This window comes from Carassius auratus, chromosome 19 (genome assembly GCF_003368295.1).
Source record: "Carassius auratus strain Wakin chromosome 19, ASM336829v1, whole genome shotgun sequence".
NCBI classification, from domain to species: Eukaryota; Metazoa; Chordata; class Actinopteri; order Cypriniformes; family Cyprinidae; genus Carassius; species Carassius auratus.
The window spans coordinates 18,975,856-18,996,463 of NC_039261.1; the positions used below are offsets into that span (position 1 = coordinate 18,975,856).

General features: G+C 36.4%; 1 pseudogene; it reads left to right on the plus strand.

The window, feature by feature from the left end:
* The first annotated feature begins 3,441 nt into the window (after positions 1–3,441).
* Positions 3,442–17,874, plus strand: LOC113120197 (telomerase reverse transcriptase-like; annotated as a pseudogene).
* The last annotated feature ends 2,734 nt before the right edge of the window (positions 17,875–20,608 follow it).

Genomic DNA, 20,608 nt, shown 5'->3' on the forward strand with positions numbered 1-20,608 from the left:
CTTCGTACGCTCAGACGTTTGGAGTCAGACGATGAAGCTCTTGATTCACACTGATACTCGCTTGCCTTCTCTTATAAACCTGTACTGGACCAAACCCAGGCGTGTGTGTGTGTGTGTGTGTGTGTGGTTCTCCTTCATCTGTTGCTCAAGGACAGCGATCGTGTTCCCCTGTATGTGTGGAATATTAATTGACTGGTCAGAAACACTAATGAAGCGTCTCGTCAAGGCTTGGAGCTCGTCTCGCTGTCATCAGGTGTTTTATTCTCTCGCTCTATTTTTGTAAAGGAAGGAGCTTTGGATTTTATGGGTATTTTGATGAAATAAAAATTAATATAATATTTGAAAAAGGCCTTTGACTCTCTTCTCTTTTTCTGTATCCTGGTAATTTTTTTTTTTTTTTTTTTTTGAGTATGTTACTGTATGTTATAATAATTTATGCATGACTATGAAGTAAAAATGGTCTTTTTAACACTTTATTCTGTAAACCATATATACTCTGTCAACTTGTCAATAGAAATCACTTAATTTATTAGGTTAATTATTCAAAAATGTCATTATTTAAAAAAAAACCTGTATTTTATTGCATCAGGAGAACAAAACATTTATTGTTATATCAATAATCACTGATTTTTTTCACTTGTTTTATGAGCTAAATATGTATTTAAAAGTTACATTTTAAAGATAAATTTTTAATATTATTATTATTATTGATATGTCATGTATGTATGTTGATACATATATTAAATTTGTAATGAGTTTCAATAACTCCTGGCCTCTGAACTCTATTTAATCTGTTCTCAAACTCAATGTGCTTTTTTTGTTTGTTTACAGAGTAAACAGCCGGGGTACGAGCAAATAAACAAAGATACACAATGACAATAAAATGAAGGAATACAACTAACAACATCAAAATAATGAGCAAAAATCTAAATCATTCTCCGTTTCGTAACTCGGGAACATCTACTTATCCACTCGACGTCAACGTGACCAAAGTATTATTCATTATTATAATTATTATTCATAATTTTATTTTTATTATTAATTATGTTTAATAACCGGCGGCGATATTTCAATCATTAAACGGTGCGACACTTAAAAATGCCTTTAGTTTTAAAACAGTAATATTAAAAGATGAAAACTCTGTAATCGCTGTATTAACGATGCACAGAGAAGCAGATGAAGCCGGGATATACGTCATATATACACTGGCAAAGATGAGTATAGCTTTTATTTCTCTTCTCTCCTTCTACTAGTTTCACATATGCTGATGATTTGTATTATTTGTTTTATTTATTTTGAATTTTAGTTAAATTATTTCTGAATTTATTATGTCTGTATAGGTCCCTCCCAGGTTGTCTTTAAGTTTTACTTTTATTCCATTTGAGTTATTTTAATACTTCAACAAACTAAATGGAAATGAAATAATAAAATATATATATTTATAATTGTGTGTGTGTGTGTGATTGTACATGCACATGTAGTTGTTTTTTTAATTTTGTTTGGTTTAGTGTTATGTAGAAACACTATATACATCATTATACTTCATATTAATTGTTTTTTAGCTTTATTTTTGTTTTTCATATAAATGTTATGTTTTGGAATTTTGTTGAATGCATTTTGTCATTCTATCTAATTTTCTTATTTAGAAAATGTGTAGGTAGTATTTTGAAGTTTTAGCTTTTTAGTTCTGGATCTGTTTGTAGTTTATTTTAATAAAAATAACAATTGATTGCTTCTGTTGTCCTCATTTGTGATAAATGACTATAAAGGTGTTTACTGAATTTCACCTTTTGTAAATCTCCTTCTGTAAATATATAAAAACTTAATGTTTGATTAGTAATATGCATTGCTCAGAACTTCATCTGAACAACTTTAAAGATGATTTTATCAATATTTAGATTGTTTTGCTCCCTCAGATTCCAGATTTACAAATATTTGTATCTCAGACAAATATAGTCCTCCGAACAAACCTAAAATTTACAACTAATGTGCATATATTATATATAAAGAATGTTGTGAGTATGACGTGCTTAACTCTAAAACGTGTGTTTTGTGTAATGGTTGTGAACCTAAAGACAACATTACATTAAATTACATATCGTGCACAATGAAGTTATGTAACTACATTAAAAACTAAAGCAACTAAACCAACTCAAAAGCTTTTCTTCATCAGCCTACAAAAAAGCACAACCTTTAAAAATCCATTCAGTGACAAAACCACTGAATAAAACATCAGTCTGCCATTTCTGCATAACGTGATTTTAATGTTAAAAACTATTCGTGCATTACAGGTTTTGGGAAAAAATAGAAAATATTTGTGCAAACATAAAACAGGCAGCTGGTTTTGACTTTTTGAAATGCATTGTATCGGAAAAATTATATCTGTAACACAAATTTGTTACAAACAACATATCAAACAAAGAACGTTTAAGAAACATTTTTGTAACATTTAAATCATGACAAGAAAACTGGAGAGTTTAACCTTCTCAGAATAATACGAATTAAATCAGCATTTTATAAATTTTATTTCACAATAATTTTAAATATGGCAAAGTCTAATGTAAGTATACGTTTCTAAAGTTTATTGAATGTAGCTCAACGGTCCATATTATTAAAAATATTGTATCTGATAAAAATGAATAAAATAAAGTTCTTCACGTAGGTTTATCTAAGAGATGTTAGAAATAGAGAAATTTTGTAAAAATATAAAAATACAACACTGCATAATCTTCACTGTATGAATTACATTTTTGATTAATATTGACAAGATTAAGATTGTAAATTAAAATGGTAAATTATTCTTATAAATATTAAAATAGATTGATATTATTTAATAAGTGTTTTTATCTGTCCGCGTCTCTTCATCCGGGTCTTCTGAGGGACGACTGATTGGCGGAGACGCAGCGCGCGGAAGCGGGAAACGTAAACACACACAGTGAGGCATGTCTCGACGCGACGCGACCGAGGGCGATTTAAACATGTCTTCGCGATCCTGCGGTCGTTATATCCGAGTGTTCAGACTCTGGAGGAGTTCGCAGACGGGCTCGTGTTCTCTGACGGACGGAAACCGGTTCTTCTTGATGAAAACGACGGCGCGCGATTTCAAAAACTCGCTGGAGGACTGCTCATATGCGCGCGCACGCCACCGCAGCAACTGCGTGTCCCCGCACAGGTACCTCACACACCTGTTTGACTTCAGTTATTTTTACATCAATCATATATAATAACGTTACATCATTCTGTAGCAATTCTCCGGACCGACATCGCTTTGTCATTGTTTACAAATAAGTTATACATCTAACGTTACCATAACTGACTACTCAACATTACTGTGTGTTTCATACAAAGAACCATAAAACATACAGACCTGCCAAAAACAACTATGCTATTTGACGTGGACTTAATTTAATATTATGTTTTTTGCATTTTGCATATGGCACCATGGTATTCTGTTACGTACCCTGGATTAACATGGTATTACTGTACTTGTATTGTGTTATATTTTTCTAGGAAATTATGTAAAATTGGTCAAATACACATCAGGAAATGTTCATTCATCTGATCATACATTTCTTGCACTTTTCCAATTGATGTCCCTTACAATTTTTGGTTCACATAATTAACATTAACATTATTTTATGGTTGTTAAAACAAAACTAAAAAGTTATTTCTCACTAATTCCAAAAATAACCAGTTATACTATATATATATATATATATATATACACACACACACACACACACAGACACACACCAAATCTCAAGGTCCTCGTATTTGTTGTTGCAAGTTGTTGGAATATTACTAATTCTTTTAAATGTGACTATATATTATGAAAAAAATTAAGGCATAAACATCATTATTTTCTGTATAGCTGATTTGTTTCAGTGTGTAATATAAAAAGCGCTGTACAAAAAAAATAGCAGTTACTAATTAGAGTACTAATTAAACAGAATTTCGAGATGTTTATCAGAAGACTTAGAAACAAATGCAGAATGACAAGATATACACTTTTTTATGAGAGGGATTGCAAGAAAAAAAATTGTGAGTTAAAAAGTCACAATGACCTTTTTTATTCCATGGCAGCTTAAGAATTATCTCACAATTTTAAATCTACATTTTTTAGAAAAAAGTCAGAATTGTGATAAAAACCTAAAATTCGTACTAGAAAAAAGTCAGAATTGCCAGAGGAAAATGAAGCCATAATTCTCAGTTTATATCTTTTATTTATTTTACAATTTCCAAGTTGTGAGATAAAAAGGTGCAATTACTTTAGAATTTATTTTTATTAATGCTGTCAAACAATTAATCGCGATTAATCACATCCAAAATAAAAGTGTTTGTTTGCATTATTTACGTATGTACATAACTACACACAAATGCATGTATACATTTCAGAAAAATGTCATTGTTATATATTAAATATATTTATAATATAAATGATATGAATATAGATAGCCCATAGACATGTAATTGCTTTCAAAAGATATACTGTATGTGTGTGTATTTATATACACATAATAAATATACACAGAACACATAATTTATGCAAACAAAAACGTTTATTTTGGATGCGATTAATCGCGACTAATTTTTATTAGTTTTTTATTCTGTGGCAGAAACACATTTCTATACAATGCTCTATGTTAGTTTTGGTCTAATTTAGTAAAAGTATTTTAAATATTTAAACATAAAAATGGACGTAAGAATTCGTTTAATGTCTGATTTCAGCTCAGCACGCTGCCAGAGGTTTTGGCGTTCACGCTAAACCACATCAAGCGGAAGAAGCTGAGGAACATGCTGGGATTCGGCTATCAGTGCAATGACGTGACGGCCTGTTCCGACCCCTTCCGTTTCCACGGCGATGTTTCGCAGACGGCCGCCTCCATCAGTACCAGCGAGCTCTGGAAGCGGATCAACCAGCGTCTGGGAACGGAAGTCACGCGATATCTGCTGCAGGATTGCGCAGTGTTTACCACCGTCCCGCCGTCCTGTTTGCTGCAGGTGTGCGGCGAGCCCGTGTACGATCTTCTGCTGCCGCGCACCTGGTCCGGATTCTTCCTGGACCGCGGCGCGACTCAAACATCGTCCGGTGTGACGCGACAAACTCCCGTCTGCATCGTCCGGAAGAAAGTCGCAAGAGACGATAAGAAAATTGTTTCCAAAAAGAGAGCGAGAAAGGAGGAAACGGACGACAAACGGGAAGATCGTCCGATTGTAAAGAAGCGACGGCTGACGGTGGATGAAACCGACGGTTCCTTAATTGCGCGAAACCCTGAAAGTCACGGATCGCAGAGCTGGAAAACCCGCGGATCAATGTCCTCCTCGACCGTCGCGCTGTTCCATCCGCGTTTTGAGTATGCTTTATGGTGGGCGGGGCTTGAAGGGCTTCCTGCTTAACAGGAAGCTGAAAGTAGGTGTGGGCGGGGCTAGACGGCTGCAGGGGGCAGATCTTGTGCGGATCATTTTTCTCCAATCGGATTCCAACATGTTTGACGGACAGACTAAGTTTAGAAAGCTTCCCAAGCGTTTCTTCGCAATGGTTCCCTTGTTCGCTCGGCTCTTGCGGCAGCACAGGAAGTGCCCGTATACTCTCTTCCTGCGCAGGAAGTGCTCAGTGAATGCAGAGACGGAGGATATGGAGATGCTGCTGAAGTCGCACTTGTCGCCTTACAGGGTGTATCTGTTCGTGAGGGACTGTTTGCGATACGTTGTTCCCGAGGAACTTTGGGGATCCCAGGAAAACCAGCTCCACTTCCTGTCCAACGTGAAGAACTTCCTTCGTCTTGGGAAGTTTGAGCGTCTCCCATTGGTTCAGCTGGTGTGGAAGATGAAGGTCAAGGCCTGCCATTGGCTGGGGCTCAAGAAACGTGCGTCTTTAACTATTTTTTAATTATTATTATTATTTTTATTTTTTGTATAATGCAGGATTTATATCTTCAATTAAAAATAAAACCATAAAAAATTATAATTTTAATTTAGTGTATGTTGAAGTACAAAAATTGCAAATATGAAATAAATTTAAAAGTAAAAATCTAGCTATAATAAAAAAAATAACTAAATAGTAATGGCAAAACCAAATGCAAACAAAATTACGAAATCCTGAAATAAAATTAAAATGAATGCAGAAAATATTAAAACCTCTAATTCAAAATATTAACAAAATTATAATAGTAAAATAACAACAGATGGTCAGGTTTCAAATACAAGGTTAGTATAGGTAACTAAAAAAATTACTTAAAATAAATCATAACAAAAAGAAAAAAAACGATAAAATATTGTAGCCATTTTCTAAGGCAGCATTTTTCATTTTTTGAAAATTTAATGTTAAAATTCTAAAATAGCTAAAACTGACAGTAAAACAATAAAACTTTAACCTAAAATTGAATTATTAAAAAGATTAATAAAAATGTGATATGCAATTGATACTGTTAACTAAAATAATAATGTAAAAAAAGAAAAAACAAGAAACTTATTTTATATCGGCTACTTGCCAAGGCAAAAAAATTGTTTTAAGTTGAAGAGCTAAAATAACAAAGTTAATAATTTTTTTTAAATAAAATAACGATAACAAAGACAAAAACATGCAGGAAATAAACACTAAAAAACTGTAGTAATATATCAGTGATATTAAAATAGCACTGGTGTTATATCCATCAGATGGTCCCAAATACAAGCATACAGTAATAACTAAATAAAACAAATAATTTTTTCTAACAAAAAAATAAAAAACTCTTTCTGCTAATGTTCATATAATTGAAGAATTTAACTAAAACTGAATAAAAAATTAATTAAATATTTTAAAAAAGATAAATAAAAAATAACAAAAACACAACAAAGTTACTTAACTTTACAATAAAATAAAACATATAAAAAAGACAAATCAGATATGTAATAAAAGCTGTAGTAGTGTATCAGTGAGAGTGAATGGATGTCGCTGTGGCTCGGTCAGGACTAGTTGTGTTGTTAACTAGTCCTCCTCCCGCTGGTGCTGCAGGTCAGTGTGCGAGTGAGCACCGCTACAGAGAGTGGATCTACGGTCAGTTTCTGGGCTGGATGTTGAGCGTTTACGTCATGGGTTTGGTCAAAGCGCTGTTCTACGTCACCGAGAGCATGGGACAGAAACACACGCTGCGCTTCTACAGAGGGGAAGTGTGGAGCAAACTACAGGAAATGGCCTTCAGGTGCAGAACAACACCTGTCCAGAACCTCAACACCACTACATTTGAACAGTTTTACGGTTTTCAGTCAGAAAACAGCTGATTTACACTGGAATAATATTTCACAAATGTTAAAGTTTTTGATCAGATAGTCAAAGCTTGCTTGTTTCTTATTATATCTTCTGTTAGTTTTGATATGAATAAAGAAGCGTCTGTAATTGTGATCTGGTTTATTGGCAGAGCTCATCTGTCTAAGGGCCAGTGGAGGGCGCTGTCTCCGTCTCAGGCCCTAAAGTTCCCCAAGAGCTCAGTGACGTCCCGAATCCGGTTCATCCCGAAGGTGAACAGCATGAGACCCATCACTCGCCTTACAGGACCCCGAGACTCACTGCAGGTGTGTGTGACCGCCTCTATACACACACACCAGACGAGCGGATCACACACAGCTGAAGCAGGAGCACACTGAGAGTGTGTGTGTGTGTGTGTGTGTGTCTCTCTCTGTGTGTGTGTGTTTGTGTGTGCAGGTCTTCCAGAGCGGCGTGCGGCTCCTGCAGAACGTGTTGAGTGTGTGTGTGCGAGAGGCCCCGGGGCCCATGGGCTCCACCGTCTGGGGCTGGCAGGGCATTCACCGAGTCCTCAAGGAGTTCGGTCCGCAGCAGAAGAGCTCGCCGAGACCGCTGTATTTCGTCAAGGTGCGTCTGATGTGCATTTACAGACATGTTTTATGTACTATATAAATAATGTTAAAGTATTTCTGTGAATAAAATATAGTATTGATTTATTTTAGGATGTTGTAATACATAACTTATATAAACACCATTAGTAATAAATAACTAAATCAGGAAACAGACGAGCAACAGGTAAGTACAACAGTTTGTAAGTATTTTTGCCTGGTTTTCTCATTAGACTACTGTGCGATCGTCGTTGCTAGGAAACTTTGTTTCATTTACCGTGCTTTTTACCATGGTAAACCGACTCTTACAGCGGACGACTTTGCAGATTTCTTCACAAATAAGACAAGATCCATCAGTGACCATTTCTCCACACCGCAGACTGAGGATAACACAACGACTCATGAACACTTTTTCTCACAACTTCCACAATGACCGATGCACACTCTTTCTCCTCCTTCTCCCCACTCTCAGAGATGGACGTCTCCAAACTTCTCCTGTCCAATCATCCTAATACTTGTCCACTTGATCCGATCCCCACTCACCTCCTTCAAGCGATCTCTTCTTCAGTCATACCTTCACTTGCTCACATTATCAACTCCTCTCTTCACTCTGGAACATTTCCCTCAGCATTCAAGCAGGCTCGGGTAAACCCACTGCTCAAGAAACCATCTCTAAATCCAGCGCTTCTTGAAAACTACAGACTACATTCATTGCAGAGACACTTGAGTGAGCTGTGTTCAACCAGCTTTCTATGTTCCTTGTACAGAACAACCTCCTGGACAGCAACCAATCTGGCTTCAAAAGTGTCCACTCAACTGAGACTGCTCTGCTCTTGGAGGGGTGATGTTTCTAAGTCACAACACCTTGCTACTGGGGTTCCTCAAGGCTCAGTACTTGGACCACTTCTCTTCTCCATCTACATGACATCTTTAGGATCTGTCATTCAGAAGCATGGCTTTTCTTATCACTGCTACGCTGATGACACCCAACTCTACTTCCCTTTTCTTTTGTTTATCATATTCTTAGAAGAAGAAAAAAAACACTCTGTCTATGTGTTCTGTATTAGATTAAATGAGACTCGTCATGGCACTTGTGTACTGTTTTCGTTCTCATTTGTAAGTCGCTTTGGATAAAAGCGTCTGCTAAATGATTAAATGTAATAAATATTATGATGAGTAAGTTGAGGAAATTAATTTAGGATTTTTTGACGCAAGTTTTTAATGACAAGGGACCTGCTAAAAACTAAAAACATAACAGTAATTCTATATTTAATGTGTGCAAACCCATATGTACTGTGTGAGGAAAGTAAGGATGCTGCGCAATAATAACTCATTTGAAACCTGTTTTATTTAAAGGAATGTTACTAATCATTTAAATATTGAATATATGATGTATATTTAAATGTTATGCATTACATGTACATATATGTGTGTCAGGTGGACGTGAGCGGGGCGTACGACAGTCTCCCTCATCAGAAGCTGGTGGAGGTGTTGGGTGAAGTGCTGCAGGTGTTCTCCGAGCGCAGCTTCTTCGTGCGTCAGTACGCTCGCATCTGGAACGACCCTCACCTGGGCCTGAGGAAGCACTTCTGCACCAGAGTGAGTGTGTGTGTGTGTGTGTGTGTGTGGAACGACCCTCACCTGGGCCTGAGGAAGCACTTCTGCACCCGAGTACGTGAGTGTGTGTGTGTGCGCATGTGTGTGTGTCTGTGTGTGTCTGTGTGTGTTTGTGTGTGTCTGTCTGTCTGTGTGTGTGTGTGTGTGTGTGTGAGTGTGTGTGTCTGTGTGTCTGTGTGTGTGTGTGTGTGTGTGTGTGTGTGTGTGTGTCTGTGTGTCTGTGTCTGTGTGTGTGCGCGCGTGCGTCTGCCTACGTCTGTGTCTGTGTGAGAGTGTGTGTGTGTGTGACCCAGTGAAGCCAACACACTGCAGCGTGTGACCCACTTGTCTGTCTGTGTGTGTCTCTGTCTCTGTCTGTGTGTGTGTGTGTGTGTGTGTGTTCAGGCGGAGATGAGCGAGCCGCTCAACATGAAGGGGTTTGTTGTGGAGGAGCAGGCCGGGGGGACGCTGCATGATGCTATCCTCGTGGAGCGGGTGAGAGATGTTTCACTTGTTCTTAAGTTACAGAGGATACAGATTCTTCACACACTTGTGTTATATATCTAAATTTCTGTGCATTATATGTGAATGTTTTTGTTTAATTATTTAGGTCCGTGTCATTTTTTCATATTATACTTTTTTTAATTGTTTATTTGTGTATATGCATATTTACAGTATGTATGTTTTTTTTTGTAATTTGTTTTTCTTTTGTTTTGAAGTGTGTTTACTGTTATTCATATTATTTTAGGATTTATATGTGTGCATCATATTTAATCTATTTTGTAAATATTTTTGTTGAACAGTTCAAGATGCAATATTTGTATTTGTGCATCTATACAGTGTGTGTGTATATATATATATAAAACGTTTACATTTTTTCACATTTATTCTTTCACACACAAACACACACATTTTATATATTTATATATACACGAGTTCATTTGTAAAAAACAGATAACTGTGTTCAGAATTCATGTTTTTCATTGTGCATTCCAGTTAATCTCAATAAAACTACAGGTGAGTTATTTTAAGTAAAAAAATTAACACACAAAATAAAAATGATTTTTTTTTTAAACTGTTAATATACAGAGTTATCTGTTTTTGGAAATAAACTCTTTATATTTATATATGAAATGTGATTTCCTCTTTATCTTCAGCTGTCAGGCGTCCGTCAGCAGATGTCACTGTTTTAATGACACACATGTGTTTTATTGTTGTTAGCATAAGTGTTTTTAAATAAACTATACAAAATATAAAAACGAATATATACAAATTTTTTGTTGAAGAATAAAAGCGAGTGTGTGTGTGTGTGTTTGTGTCTGTGTGTGTGTGTGTGTGTGTGTGTGTGTGTGTGCGTCTGTGTGTGTGTGTGTGTGTGTGTGTGTCTGTGTGTGTGTGCGTCTGTGTGTGTGTGCGTCTGTGTGTGTGTGCGTCTGTGTGTGTGTGTGTGTGTGTGTGCGTCTGTGTGTGTGTGTGTGCGTCTGTGTGTGTGTGTGTGCGTCTGTGTGTGTGTGCGTCTGTGTGTGTGTGCGTCTGTGTGTGTGTGCGTCTGTGTGTGTGTGTGTGTGTGTGTGCGTCTGTGTGTGTGTGTGTGCGTCTGTGTGTGTGTGTGTGCGTCTGTGTGTGTGTGTGTGTGTGCGTCTGTGTGTGTGTGCGTCTGTGTGTGTGTGTGTGTGTGTGTGTGTGTGTGCGTCTGTGTGTGTGTGTGTGTGCGTCTGTGTGTGTGTGTGTGTGTGTGCGTCTGTGTGTGTGTGTGCGTCTGTGTGTGTGTGTGTGTGTGTGTGTGCGTCTGTGTGTGTGTGCGTGTGCGTCTGTGTGTGTGTGCGTCTGTGTGTGTGTGTGTGTCTGTGTCTGTGTGTCTGTGTGTGTGTGTGTGTGTGTGTGCGTCTGTGTGTGTGCGTCTGTGTGTGTGTGTGTGTGTGTGTGTGTGTGCGTCTGTGTGTGTGTGTGTGTGTGTGTGTGTGTGTCTGTGTCTGTGTGTCTGTGTGTGTGTGTGTGTGTGTGTGCGTCTGTGTGTGTGCGTCTGTGTGTGTGTGTGTGTGTGTGTGTGTGTGCGTCTGTGTGTGTGTGTGTGTGTGCGTCTGTGTGTGCGTCTGTGTGTGTGTGTGTGTGTGCGTCTGTGTGTGTGTGTGCGTCTGTGTGTGCGTCTGTGTGTGCGTGTGCGTCTGTGTGTGTGTGTGTGTGTGTGTGTGTGTGTGTGCGTCTGTGTGTGTGTGCGTCTGTGTGTGTGTGTGTGTGTGTGTCAGCACTCGTCTGAGGTGCGAGGTGGAGATGTGTTTCAGTTCTTCCAGAAGATGCTGAGCAGCTACATCATCCATCATGACAATAAGTGAGTTCATTCCTTCATTCGTTCATGATGTCATCGCATGTCCGTGTTCAGGTGGTGATGATGTCATATCCTGTGTCGGTGTTCCAGGATGTTCCGTCAGGTGTGTGGAATCCCGCAGGGCTCTTCAGTGTCAGCGCTGCTGTGTAATCTGTGTTACGGACACATGGAGAACTCACTGCTGAAGGGCATCGCTAAAGGAGGGTGAGACCACACTCAACACACCCTCAGAGTCCTGAAAATAGAGTTAAAAGACTCCTCTGCAGTGAATGGGTGCCGTCAGAATGAGAGTCCAAACAACTGATAAAAACATCACAATAATCCACTGCACTCCAGTCCATCAGTGAACATCTGGAGAAGACACAAGCTGAAACAAAACGAAGATATGAGTCTATAATCAAACTGAGTTGGCACAACAACAATAAAACCGTATGCTACAGCTAGCACAACGAAGCGGCGCAGACCTTGCTATCACAATAATGCCACCACTTCAGATTTAAACTTGCAGATTCTCAAACGTGTGTGGTCTCAGTCTCGAGCCCTGGGGGTTTTAATGATTGTGTGTGTGTCGTTGGCAGGTGTCTCATGCGGCTGGTGGATGATTTTCTGCTCATTACGCCTCATTTGAGCAAAGCCACAGAGTTCCTGACGTACGTCCACACGCTACATGTGATCCAAACACTGCCATAACCTCGTCTTGAGACACACTTTATATATATATGTTCAGCGGGTAAAACAGAAGAATTGAACACCTCTGAAGGTGCTGTTGACTTGAAGTCGTCACCAGATGTCAGTAACAATCCAATTAGTCCATACACACATTATTTAATTGAAGCTCAATCTCAATATTTTGGTGTATTGAGCGTTTATCTATGAGTAATATGAATATGCCCCTGAGCTGAATTTGAACTGTCCTAGACAGGGGTGTGAATACTTCTGCACGTCACATCTCTCACTCATCTGTGTGTGTGTCAGGACGCTGCTGGCTGGCGTTCCTGATTACGGCTGTCAGATCAATCCTCAGAAGGTGGCGGTGAATTTCCCGGTGTGTGTGGAGTGGCTGGACTCGGGTGTGAGCGTCCTGCCGTCCTGCTGTCTGTTCCCCTGGTGCGGTCTGCTGCTGGACACACACTCGCTGGACGTCTACAAGGACTACTCACGGTCACCACCATCTCCAAAACTCCTTTTTCTAATTTTGTACTAAAATATCATTAATATTCTGATTTAAAAGGCGTAATTTCTCTCCTGAGGCCACAAGGGGGCGCATCGAGCGAAAGATTACTAATGCACACTTCTTCAAAAGAATAAAATAACACCATCTTTGGGGGAAAAAATGCATAGTGTTTAAACTAATGTTTATAAACCATATATAATTAAGTTGCTTAAACAGTCGAACTTGCATTCATTCAGGCTTCCTGACGCACACCTAAAATTCAGGAAATATCAGTTTACATTTCCAGACATACTTTCTGACATTAAATTAAATTGGCCCGTGTTTTACTCCCCTAAAAAAAGTCCAATAAAGTGCATCCATCCATAATAAAATGTCTCAAATAGATTTATATAGATTTCCTTTTTTTTTTTTTTCAGCTAGTTGCCATGGCAGTATTTCTCTATTTACATTTAGTTTAACTCTATATACCAAAAAACTGAACTAAAAAAGAATACTGAATAGAAACATTAAAAAACAATGACAGAAATTCATAGCAAAATTACTTAAACTTTTGCTGAGCTAAATAAATGTATATAATGTCAACTGAAATAAAGTAACTTTTTTAACGTTTTGGCTAGTTGTCAAGGCAACATTTCTATTTTTGCATTCAGTTAAACTAAAAACTATATCAGCACACAAAAAACCTATATAAATGGCAAAAATGTGCAACAAAACTTAAAGTTAACAAACATATATCTGTTGCTTGTAATATAATAAATGTTAACTGAACTCAAATTAAAACAAGCTTACATTTGTTTTATTTCAGCTACTTGTCGAAGCATCATCTCTCAACTTTCATTTAGTTTAACTGCATGTACTGAAAAACAAAAACTGGTATAAAACATTCAATAAAAACTATGTAAACATATAAAAAAACAACAACAAAAACTGATAAAAATTATAAAAATTGTTAAATATAATAAAACCTAAAAATAAAAGTTAAATACTAATAAAATAAATAAAGATATTATCATATTAATATAATTATAATATTAATATACATATGTAATATTATATAAAAAAAATGGTTACTTGCAACTAATGGTAACTGACTTCAAATAAAATAAAAAAACACTTTTGGAAGTAAAACTATTAAGTATTTTAGTGTCAAATTTAATTTAACATCAAAAATGTCTATTTAAACAAACTAGATGACTGTATAAATGGCCTTTGCTCCGCCCCCTCAGGTACGACGGCCTATCACTGCGCTACAGCCTCACCCTTGGCTCCGCCCACTCACCAACCGCGGTCATGAAGAAGCTGCTGTCGGTCCTCAGTCTCAAGTGTACCGACATCTTTCTGGACCTCAGGGTGAGAGGTGAAATGAGTGTTAGAGAGTCCTGGAGATCACAGGCTCTCTGAGTTTGATCAGTGTGTTCATGGAGTCAGTTTTGTGTGCTGTTTCTCCAGATGAACTCAGTGGAAGCTGTTTACAGGAGCTTATATAAACTGATTCTGCTGCAGGCGCTCAGGTAAACACTCCACACAGTAGTGCTCAAAAGATATTTACTGTACTCATCAAGGATGCATCAAACTGATCAAACGTGCCAATAAAGACCTTTTATAATGTTACAAAAGACTTCTGTTTCAAATAAAGGCTTTCTATTCATCTGTGCATCCTGAGAAATAAAATGCATCAGTTTCCAGAAAAATATTGAGCAGCACAACTCTGTTCAACATTGATAATAATCAGAAATGTTTCTTAAATCAGCATATCAGAATGAGGGTTATTATAGTTAACCATAAAACTATCAAAAACTACTTTGTTTATTAAAATGCATTTGTAAAAATTAGAAATGTGTCCTTGGCAGGTTCATGGAATAAGTGTAAATAGATGCAATTAAAGCAATAAAATAACACATTATAAATAAATAAAGCCTTAAACTGAACTAATATTAAAACGAATTAAGAAATACATTTAACCTTAACAGTGAATTGTACAAAAAAAGACAAAAACACAAACTATTTTCCAGTTTAATTTTAGGATAAGATTTAGTTTAGTTTTTTTATATTTTGTTCATTTTATTAATTTTTATTACATAAAAAAAAAAATGTGTTTGTTTAAAATTTTTAAATCTTTTTTTATATTTATATGAATAAAAATAAACTTCACATTAAAAATAAAAGCTAATTCAATTAAATATTAACAAAAGTTATAATAGTATATAAAAAGTACTGAAAAAAGTGCTAAAAACTAAATAAATAAATTAACAGTAAAAATCTATTTTAAATAATAATATTTGACAATATTGTGAAATATTATAGAATGTTTCTTGAGCAGTAAATCAGCATTTTAGAATTATTTCTGAAGCATTATGTTACTCTAAAGATGCTGAAAATTAAACTTTGAACAAAGGAATAAATTAACCTTTTAAAATATATTCAAAGAAAAGCTGTTATTTTAAATAGTAAAAATATTTAAAAATTTTTACTGTGCTTTTGATCAAATAAATACATTCTCGGTGAGCACAAGAGACTTTTCATAAACTCCTACCGACCTCAGACTTTTAATAAAGTAGTGCATGTTAGTTGTTTGTTTTGGCGACAGTTTAACGAGACACTGATCTGAGTAACTGAGACTGTGCTGTGTGAATGATTGTGTGAAACTCAGAGCATTAATGAAAGAACCATCAACCCTGTCAATGTGTGTCAGGTTCCACGCCTGCGTCAGGAGTCTGCCTCTGGGTCAGAGCGTGGAGTCGAACCCCTGCTTCTTCCTGAAGATGATCTGGACCATGTCTCGCGTCACCAACAGACTCGTCAGACACATCAATAAAGGCACGAGCGCTGGCTTGTTAAACACACACAGTGTTCGAGAGAGTTACTTTTATAAGTACTGCATTACAATGTTGCGCTGCTTCCTATAAAAGTAACTTATGATGTTACTTTTTATGGAAAGTACTGCGTTATGTTACTTTTTAGTTATTTTTAAATCTGGGCGGGGCTTGCTTGTTGTTTTAATTTAAAAAGGTTATTTTAGAAATGTAACTCCCCTGAATGTGTTTGTGTCTCGTGCAGGTCTGGTTCTAGGTTCTCCGGACGGTGGAGGTCTTCTGCAGTACGAAGCCGTTCAGTTGTTGTTCTGTTTGGCGTTTGTGGTGGTTTTCACGCGGCACCGATCTCTTTACCGAAGCCTGCTTCCTCCGCTACACAAACGTATGTTCGCTTTGCTTTAGACGCTCATCTTCAGTCCCTTCTGTGCTTCAGATCTTCGTCTGGTGTGGAGTGAGGAGGAGACAGTTGCATCATGGGTTTGAGACATTAATGTCATAAATAACGTAGTTGTTTTCAATAGTGTCTATTCACGTTTTATTAGTTTTTAATTTAAGTTTTAGTAATTGTAGTTCAAAAGCTACACTGTTTCCACTTAAATTTAATAATATATATATATTTTTGTAATGTCCATTTACTATTTATCCATTTTTATATTATTTAATAATATAAATTTAGTACTTAAATTAAAATGGAAAATAGTACTTCAGCTTACGCTAACTTTAATATGACAGTGGAAAATATAGTTTAAGCTGAAGTACTAAAATGGCTAAAACTGAGATAAAAATTTATAAAAAAGTAAATAGACCTATTTACAAAAACAAAATACCTAAAACGTACAGTAAAATGAAAATGGAAAATATAGATTGTTTCATTTATTTTGTTAATATTTCTCTTTATTCATTTGTTTTTGGTTTAGTAATTTTACTGCTTAAGTATATTTAGTATATTTTTTAATGTATTTATTATTATTATATTGTTGTTATCGTTATTTTACTTTTAGATTTTTATTAAATTAACTGTCTAAACTGTTTGTATATTATATATTATTTCCGTTAACATTTTATATTTTAATTAACAAGTCTTTAAATAGTTTGAGTTCATAATAACAAGCTAATTAACATTTGTAGCACTCCCATTCATCATGGCAGAAGAACTGATAAATCAGTGTGATTAACAGTTATTTTATTATTAGTAATATACAATTATAATTTTTATTCATGTTTTTAATTCGCTTTTATTTTATATTGTCATTTTTTTATCTTATGTGCTTTTAAAATGTTTTAATATTACCTTTGAAGCTTATTTTAGTTCAGTTTTCTTCAGGTTTTTTTTCTGTTGACAAATTTGTTCTTAATCATTTTAGTTTAATAGCCATGTTCCCTCAAAAGCCCTAAATGGAGAAATCCACCAATCAGAGCAGCTTCTGTTACAGTACAGACAGAAATTGCATCTTTAGAGCGTTTATGAACGACTGCCAGCTCATAATCCAGTCTCTTTACACTCCTAAATCACTTCATATATTGTTTACTGTCTATTTGACTTATTTTATGCTTATGGAGCAAAGCAGTGGAAAAATACTTCCAGGAAAAGTGGGCGGAGCCTGTGTTGATGGCTGTTTATAATGTGAAAGCTTGCCTTCACTGATGATTTGATTAATTTGGGCTGAAGTCATCTATCTCATCTCAAACTCAAACGACGTTCTGAAGCACAGAGAGTCCCCTGATCACGAGTAATCTGGTGTTTTCTTTGTTTGGCGCAGGAAAGCGGCGTCTGGAGCGCGGGCTGCGCGGCATCAGACTGTCACGCGTGCGTCAGGCCGCCACTCCCACAATCCCTCAGGACTTTAAACACATCCGGACGTAGAGCGGTAAACCTCCGAGTTTCACTCGACGGCAGCTGACTAAACAGATCCGCGCTCCTCGTAAACGCTTGATGGGTGTCGTTAAACGCGTGGAGATAAGAGACGCTTGTAAACGACAGTGTTCAGAAGCTCAGACGTTCATTTCTGTTGTTGTGCTGCATGTTTCTGTGATATTTGCATGTTGTTGCATCTGTCATCTAAATAAACATTCGTTATGTACATAAAATAAATCTGTTATTTCAGCACATAAAATAAATTTTGATAAACACAGATGTGAATTGTTGTTCAGTATATCTATCTATCTGTCTATCCTTCTGTCTATCTATCTGTGTGTTTCTGGCTGTCCGACGGTCGATCTATCTGACTCTATCTATCTGTTGACTGTCTGACTGTCTGTTTGTTCGACTGTCTATCTGTCTGACTGTATCTATCTGACTGTCTGTCTATCTGACTATCTGACTCTATCTGTTGACTGTCTATCTGACTGTATATCTATCTGTCTATCTGACTATCTATTTGACTATCTGTCTGTTTGTCTGACTGTATATCTGTCTGTTTATCTATCTATCTGTCTGTCCGTCTATCTGACTCTATCTATCTGTCTATCTATCTGACTGTCTGTCTTAATGTCTATCTATCTGACTCTATCTTTCTGTCTGACTGTCTATCTGTCTGGATGACTATCTATCTGTCTGACTGTCTGTTTGTCTGGATGTCTATCTGTCTGATTGTATATCTGTCTGACTCTGTCTATTTGTCTGTTTGTCCGACTGTCTATCTGCCTGACTGTCTGACTGTATATCTGTCTGTTTATCAATCTGTCTGTCCGTCTATCTGACTCTATCTATCTGTCTGACTGTCTGTTTGTCTGGATGTCTATCTGTCTGATTGTATATCTGTCTGACTCTGTCTGTCTGTCTGTCTGACTGTATATCTGTCTGACTGTCTGTTTGTCCGACTGTATCTGTCTGACTGTCTATCTGTCTGACTCTATCTGACTATCTATCTGACTCTGTCTATCTGTCTGTTTGTCTGACTGTCTGTTTGTCTGGCTGTCTATCTGACTGTCTATCTGTCCGACTGTTTATCTGACTATCTGACTCTGTCTATCTGTCTGTCTGTCTGTCCGACTGTTTATCTGACTATCTATCTGCCTCTGTCTGTCTGTCTGACTGTCAATCTGACTCTCTATCTGTCTATCTGTCTGACTGTCTGTCTGACTGTATATCTATCGGTCTATCTGACTATCTATCTGACTCTATCTGTCTGTTTGTCTGTCTGTATATCTGTCTGTTTATCTGTCTGTCTGTCTGACTGTCAATCTGACTCTCTATCTGTCTATCTTTCTGACTGTCTGTCTATCTGTCTGTTTGTCCGACTGTCTGTCTGACTGTTTGTCTGGCTGACTATCTGATTGTCTATCTGTCGGGCTGTCTATCTGACTGTCTATCTGTCCGACTGTCTGTCTGACTATCTATCTGACTCTATCTGTTTGTTTGTCTGTCTGTTTGTCTGTCTGACTGTCTATCTATCTGACTGTCTGTCTGAATGTGTATATATCTGACTCGATCTGTCTGACTGTCTATCTATCTGTCTGTCTGACTGTCTATCTGACTCTATCTGTCTGTTTGTCTGACTGTCTATCTGTCTGACTCTATCTGACTCTGTCTATCTGTCTGTTTGTCTGACTGTCTGTTTGTCTGGGTGACTATCTGTCTGACTGTCTATCTGACTGTCTGACTATCTATCTGTCTGACTGTTTGTCTGACTGTCTATCTGTCTGACTCTGTCTGACTCTGTCTATCTGTCTGTCTGGGTGACTATCTGTCTGACTCTCTGTCTGACTTTCTATCTATCTGTCTGACTGTCTGTTTGTCTGGCTGTCTATCTGACTCTGTCTGTTTGTTTGACTGTCTATCTGACTGTCTATCTATCTTTTTATCTGTCTGTCTGTCTCTAACATTTTTTCATATTTGTCAGAGTAAATACAACTAATGTTAAACATTAAATTTAAATACTTTTAAATAAAATATTTTAGTTAAAAAGGCATGAAATATAAAAATTATAGAAAATCAATCTCTCTCTATATATATTTATATATTATATACACAATAAATGTGTTTGTATATAAATGTTATTTATATTAAATGTTAGTTGAGCTGTGATTTATTGTGCTTTTGCACTATTGACATGCAAGACTCAAACAATGCAGATTTGTAAAAATAGCCTTTTTATTTTTATAATCTCATATTGATTAACAAACATGCCATTTTTCCATCGGTGAATGAGTTGATGGTCAGTTCTGTCAGGACAGCTGATGTTCAGTGTTCACTCACATTATGACTGCTGTAAATACTTGTGCTGGTTATTCTGGTTACTGACTAACTAAATCTCATCTGCCAGTAAGAGAACGTGATCAGTGAGCAAAACACAGTTTCTCTCACTCCTGTCAGTCCTCGGAAATTCACTGGCATTTGTAATGTGTGACCAGGTGAGGAAAGTCTGCTAAAATATAATGTTAAAGAGGTTTGTCTTACAGTGAGAGTCAAATATTGATCTGAACTAGAATCTCTCCTGCTACTGTCAAATCAACACAAATTATACTTAAATGCATTTGAAAATATTAAAAGACGTTTATGTATATATATATATATATATATATATACCGATTTCTGAAGATCATGTGACACTGAAGACTGGAGGAATGATGCTGAAAATACAGCTGTACATCACAAATAAATTACACTTTAACACAGATTCACACAGAAAACAGATATATTAAATAGTAAAATTATTTTTAGTAAATAGTAAAAATTATTTTGGATCAAAAATTATAGGCTTGAAGAAACTAAAAAAAAACATACTGTTCAATAACTTTTGACTGGTAGTCTATAATTTAATTATAAAGTAGAATTTAATCATACAGTATACATTTAATTTTAGGATATTATTTATATTATTTATTAAACATTTAATAAAAAATATAATTTAAAGATTTGATCTGGTA